The sequence below is a fragment of the Rissa tridactyla genome, chromosome 3 (genome assembly GCF_028500815.1).
Source record: "Rissa tridactyla isolate bRisTri1 chromosome 3, bRisTri1.patW.cur.20221130, whole genome shotgun sequence".
NCBI classification, from domain to species: domain Eukaryota; kingdom Metazoa; phylum Chordata; class Aves; order Charadriiformes; family Laridae; genus Rissa; species Rissa tridactyla.
In genome coordinates, this window is record NC_071468.1 from 987284 (window position 1) to 994226 (window position 6943).

Consider the following 6943-nt stretch of genomic DNA (forward strand, 5'->3'; position numbering starts at 1 on the left):
CTGAACAAACTATAGCCCCAAACACCCCAAAACAAAGACATCAGTAAAGTCTATTGAGTTGTTGCAACACCTCTAGAGATAAAATGTTGAGCTTCCCATTAGGATAAGCATTTAACTAAAGCTTTTCATATAAATGGTGTAAGATCACAAAAGTACCGCACTGTGTGTAGGGTTTAATACAGTGTTCTTAAAAAAAAGCAGATGGAGAGCTCATAATGCCTTTTAATCCGGACACATTTTACCTTGAGAAGTTCTATTACAGCGTACTCCATTAAGGCCAACATTTAAATTACATATAATAATATGGCTGTAATTATTTTCTTCTTTTTCTTATTTTGATAAAAGTTATGCAGCATTTACATAAAAGCCTAAAACACTGGCCTTGAAAACAATGTCCTTTCAAACAAACCATTTTAAATTAAATGTCCAATGAACAATGCCTTTACACTGGGAACCAAACCTCCCATGGTGCAAATTAACAGAAGGCCAACACAGCACGAGTTGGAGGTACCGTCCCTGGAGCCACACAGATAACGCACTGTAAGGACAGTAACCATTGTTTCCTATGTATTTCAGTAGATTCAACTCCAAAAATGGAATGTCTCGAGAGAAAATACAGGAGTAACTCCAGCTCTATTGGGTTCATGTTGACGCTTCCTCACGACGTGGAGGGAAGCTCTGCAGGCAGGGATTGCCCTGACCTTTATAGCAGAGACACAGCAAGAGATCCCCTTCTCGGTGCCAAGCCAAGCCAATGCCCTGGTGGAACCGAGTCATTATCAGACCCGTGATTCCACTACCGAGCACAAGATGAGAAGGAGGGTGCTCTGAGGAGGCAGAAAGACTGTCCATACAAGGACGAGCTCCTCGAGTCCCCATCTCTCTCCTTGCCGTTATTTCCAATACTTCAATCACTCTTGTCATTATTCCCTGAACACTCTCCGGTTGTCTGTAGCCTCTTGAATTACGGAGAGCAGAACTGCATACAAGCAGTATGCCAGCAGCAGTCACACTAGTGCCAAACCCAGAGGCAGCAGAACCTCTCTCATTCTCTTGAAATTTCCCTTTATATTCATTCAAGAATCTCATTAGCCCTTTTGGCCATGCTGTCTCCTCAGAGCTCACGTCTGCTTGATCATCCACAACAAACCCAGAGATGCACGTTATATGCTCCCATTTCACACACGGAAACTCCCGATTGATATTCTCTTGACTTATGGCTGGAACGGGAAGTATTGCACTACCACCACTTGGTCTGAGCACACGGCCGCTCTCCTGCCCAAATACAGAACAGAAATACTGGAAATGGCAGCCTCTTCATTCTACATTGAGAATTTTTCTACTTCTGTGAATTCTGTGATGAATTGGTGCCCCTGTTAAATTTCCCCTTTTCCTAAGAAACTCATACCTGATTGCTCCGATCTCCTCATTCTGCTCTCATTTCCCTTTTTCATCTCTTCAATTCCTCCAGTTTACACTAGCTCACGGATTTCAGAAAGGCACTTTTGTGAGAAGTCTTTAGCCCTCAACACACAGCAGTTCTGCCACTAAACACTGTTTTCTTTACCTACAGGCACATGATCCATGTGCGCCACTGAGCATTCTCCGGTGGGAAGGTACTGCACCACTCCTAATTTTACTCCTTCTTGGGAATTAGAACTAGGGGCAAGTATAATGTGGCTAGCACATCATGTGTCATTTGGCACAATAAACTTCTTGGACTGACATTATGAGCAGTTATCACACACACATCCAACTTGCCCTGCTTAACTAAAGAAGAAAATGAGAACTCAGCATCCCATTCTTTTAATACTGATGCTGCCAGTGACTTGTCCTTAGAAAGATAAGTATTATCTAGCACGTTCATAAGGCTGTTGGGAGAATTATTTACTTGCTATGCTAACATTAATTATCTGAAGTGCTGCATAATGGATCGGTAATGTTTTCCTCATTGTCATAATCATGAAGTATACTTCATTCATTTGCTGTAGAAAATAAATATGTTGAAAAAATAAGATGGGCATTATTTACAACCCCTACAACTTTCCAAATTTAGAAATAGAAGTAATTCTTCTCCACAAGCAAGGCATTTTTCCGAAGAGATGCAAAATGGAAATATGCTTGTTTCTTCCAAATGCTGAAGGGTAGTCTGAGGATGAAAACAGAGCATGCTCTCTCTATAACTGCCAGTGCTTTTGTATGGGCTCTGGCAACTAGTTAGTAGAAGTCACACAAAATTAGCTGCTCCATTTCTGTAACATATATAAAATGCTTGTATATTAAAAATCTAGAATTTTAAAAGTCTTTGTCTTGCTCCAGGAATCCTAATGCCTATTTCTTAGATCCTTGGGGAAATTAGGAAGCTACTAGACAAGTTAATGCTTTGAAGCTGTAATTTAAAAGGTTTTTTTAAAAGAAACTCTTATTTTTTTTCCCCTTTCTTAAAGAACCTAGCATATTTTAAACAGAAAATTGTAATAATAATTATGGATATATTGACCTCTTTGTACTCTTAGGCTGGCCACTCAAGTGAAGTAGATTTTAACCAGCTCCCTGTAGGATTCTGTCAGCTTCCCATGTTTCTTTGCCGTGGCACTTCTTGCATTCATCCTGCAAGTTGCCTAATGCTGTCTTAAGGTTTGAGTCACTAAAAAAACACTTTCCCAGATCACTTTGTTACATGCTCTGAAGAACTTAACAGGCATACGAGACCTAGCCGACTGCAGGCCTGTCTGTAAAAAGCCGGCACTAAGCTACAGCTTACCATGGTGATGGTGGGAGCTCTAGTGCAGGGAAGCTTTCAGGATTTTAGCTGCATTGGTTAATTTTTCACTTGATAAAAATGGACGGGCCCCATCTGCAATACAGTTTACACTATTGGTCTGACTGGTGTAGCTACCTGATGCTCTTGAGACTCTGAATGAGCCAGAAGTCCCTGTGCAAAACCCTTTGATATTAATAAAGAGCCTGAAGTCAACTGTCAGGCTTTGGATTAGTCCCCAAAGCTGTGATTTTGAGAAAACTGAAGCGCCACAGGTATACCAGAGTCTCTCATAACACACTGTAATACTACCCTACACCGAACTGTGGTTTTGAAAAAAAAAACAAACAAACAAAAAACCCCAAAGAGCTCCCTCTGCAAAATGATGATACCTGAGACACAACTGAGCTTCATAGATACAGAAAATATCTGGCATATATTTGGCATTATTATAATGAATAATCAGGGGAAGTTTTGGGGAAATACCTTATCTTTCAATTTCTTACACAACTTTTGTTTCTTCTTTTCCTTTTAGCTAGGAAATGTTATGTCTCAGCCCATAGCTGGAAATACAGAGAAAGAGCTGAAATGCAAAAACGAAGAACTACTTTCTGTCTTACCCTGGAACTACGCTCATTTGCTGCAACTCATGCCTCACCTCTAAAGATCTGGGACTTTTTTCCTGGATAAACCAAACCAAAAAGGAAAGATGTGTGTAAATGTGAGAATAGATCATGGATTTGACACTCGTGTCAGTCTAACTGATGCAATTGAGATGTTCTTCCACTGAAATCCTACACTAGGACTGTCAATGTCAGATAAAAAGCTCACATTACTTTCAAGTATAAGAACATAGTTCACAATAAAATACACTTTGGATTGAAAAACTGCACTTATGTCCAGGCTCAACCACACAGAAATCAGTTTCTTAACGCTTTATCTCTGATCTGAATGTCAGTTCTCTACACAAGTTATCCCCATTTAAGTCAATAGATTTACCACAATAAAAGACAAGTGTCATCCCAGAGGCTCTGCTATGTTTATGTACATAAAGACAGAGAAAGAGAGAAGGACTGAATGAATGTACTTTTCTTATCCCCTTTATATCCACTCACTAATATGCAGAGGTATATAATATCTTTCAAATTCATTTTACAATCTTGGCAAACAAGGCAGTTGGCTCGACGTGCAGAGACGTGGAGTTAGCTGCGTGCCATACACACCCCATGCAAAAGACGGCCACAAAACATCTGCAGTCTTACGGGACATTCGGGATCTTTTTTAAAATAAATATGCCTCCTAACTCAAAAGAAGCAATTTACATACAAATATATTTCCCCAAATATCTCCTTGCTTCCTAAAAGCAGAGGATACAATTATTTCAATGGATGCATTGCTGCATGCCTTATTCATAACACGATTTACAAAAGTGAAGTTGGAATTTAAAAGCAATCTAGATACACTTGACTATCTACAAAGATAATGAAGTATTATTTTTATTGTTAACACTGCTGATGAAAATGAGATGTTTGGTGATGCAGACCTTCTATATAAAAAGCCTATAGCTCAGTCATGTAAAACTAGTTCAATTTAAGTAGCAATGATATAACTATTTAGCTGCCTCAGTGGTTTTAGTCCTCAAAATGCAGAGACATGGAACACCTTGAAGTGAATCTTGATATTTCTTTTTTGTTCCTTGGCAGGATTGCTATCTTTTTGTGTTCAATACCAGACATAAATGTTCCTGTAGCTCTGTCACTGATGAGAACAGTAACAAATGATGACAACCTGATATGAGAGAAATTGTTTCTAGCACTTCAGGACAGTTCACTTGGCTTAACATCACAACATGCATCTAGAACATTCATGATTTACAGTAAGAAAGTAGGTTTTTCGCTCCTTAGTGAATGGAAGAGAGCTATGCTTATGTTACTACCGTTAAGGATGAATGTCCCTTCAAAGAAAAAACTGAAGTGGTGAAAAGAAATTTGTAGATGGGATCTCCTGCAGCATCTCTTACTAACTGCTCGGAAAACCCTTCCTGAAGCTGCACAAATGTTCTGTCCCAGGAAGGTATAGCTCAGCATTAAGGCCAAAGAGACCGATTCCTTCATAACAGTCTGCTGACAAATCATAGCATTTAAAAGAGTCATTAAAGCGATCACAGCTTCCCCAAAACACGAAAGTCTCAGAAGACAGACATTTCAACTTTTTCCAGCACTTCATATGTAAATTATACATTTATATACATACTATGCACACACACATAGATATACACACGTCCATACACACACACTCCAAATGCACGCACATACATATATATGTGTACACATACACATACACGCGTGTTCATGGCACTTGCTATTAACAACTGTCTAGGATCTCAATCCTCAGTCAGAACGTCGTTATGCTAGGTGTCACACAGGCATGAAACACTTTAAAGAGTGCTTGTAACTGAAATGTAGGGCAAGGCACAGTATGCGATTGCATACAGACAAACAGGAAAGAGCTGAAAACCAAAGCCACTGTGATAATGCTGGTCAGCTTGATGGGTAGAGGTCTCTGCACACCAGCTGCCTTGCTGCTGTTACGTTTATGTGCGATGTCCTGTCACAACGGAGTTTTAAGAGAGAAATTAAAGGAGAGCAATAAAATATTCCTGCAAATGTCTAAGAACTCTTCTCCAGCATGATATAAAATTAGCATGAAGTGCCTTCTATACACTGGCCCTTGAAAAAATAGAAACTGTTTTCATCTACTTAACAATTCTCATGTAAGTGCAGAACATCATTGAACCTCATAGAACCATTTTTATTAAGTTCTAAGATTCAGGACACTTATAGAAATTAAACGCTGAATACCAATGAAGACAGCAAAATGGCAACATAACTAAACTTCTAATATTTCCTTTGGCCAAGGCTGGTTCCCAGGGCAGACAAATCTAGAACTCCTCGGTGGCATTGCTAATGCACAAACCACCTCTCCACCAGCACACACGGGTGGCTTCCTGAGGTGTCCAAGTAAAAGGTTACCCTGTGTTTCTTCCTAGCCTCTTCTCTGGAAACAGGTGGATCACTTCAGCCAAAGTCTTCCAAAAGTTCAAGCCCAAGGGAGACAGCTGGAGCTGACAACTTCTGCTCAAGCAGTTCAGGTTTGGCAAAGCTGTGAGCAACTGAAAGCAGGTCACTCCTACACTCGCTTCTTTGGCACTACTCCTCTTCCAGCTCAGGTAGGGATGGGCTACTGGGAATGCTGCTCCCATTCCCAGCTCAAGTAGGGATGAGCTACTGGGAATGCTGCTCCCGTTCCCAGCTGAAGCACACATGCCTGCTGCTCATTCATCCTTTTGTGCTCGGTTGATAAAACACAAGAGTAATGAATGACCTAAAAAGCAGTGGGCAGTTGTGAATATCAGTTTGAAATACAGCTCATAAGAAATGAAAACACGTATTTATAAGCCAAATACCTTAAATGGAAGCACAAAACTTTTTAGTTCTGTTTAAATACGTGGAGAAGATTTCACTACACCGATCAGGTAACCTATGCCTGGACTTCTGTATCATAAGCCTTCTATCTAATCCCATCCATTTCTATTTCTTCCTTTTGCTAATACTGGCCTTTTTAATCTCTCTTCATTTGGAAGCACCAGCCCTCCCAATACCTTTAACCATCCTCATTGCACTTTCATTGAAATCAATGGGGCTTTGCAAATTACCATTGTGCAGCTGACTCCATTATGCCCATTACAGATTTAAAAACATGATGACAAGAAGCTAATCTGTACGCACAACTCCCTCTCTTCTGCTGTAAATAACTCAGCCATATAATTTTTTAAATACTGAAGTGCCTAAATTATAGACTAACAATATGCAAAATTTCATCTTCAGATAAGTCTACGGGGTTTTTTGTAGCTAAGATAATACAGCACTTTTCACAGACTCAGCTAAACCGTGATAGCTTTTGTTTGTTTTGTCTTGTTTCTTGTTTAAAAATGGATAAAGGCACGTCGGGCCAATTTAATTTCAATAGGATATGCGGAGACTAAGTGAAGTGGCAGAGTTTCAGTTCTACATAACGTTAATAGTAGAATTAACAATCCAGCCCTTCAAAACAGGGTCTGGCAAACTCGTAATCACATTCAAAATTCAGCGTCCCCTCATTAGTACCATGCCTGTGCCAGCA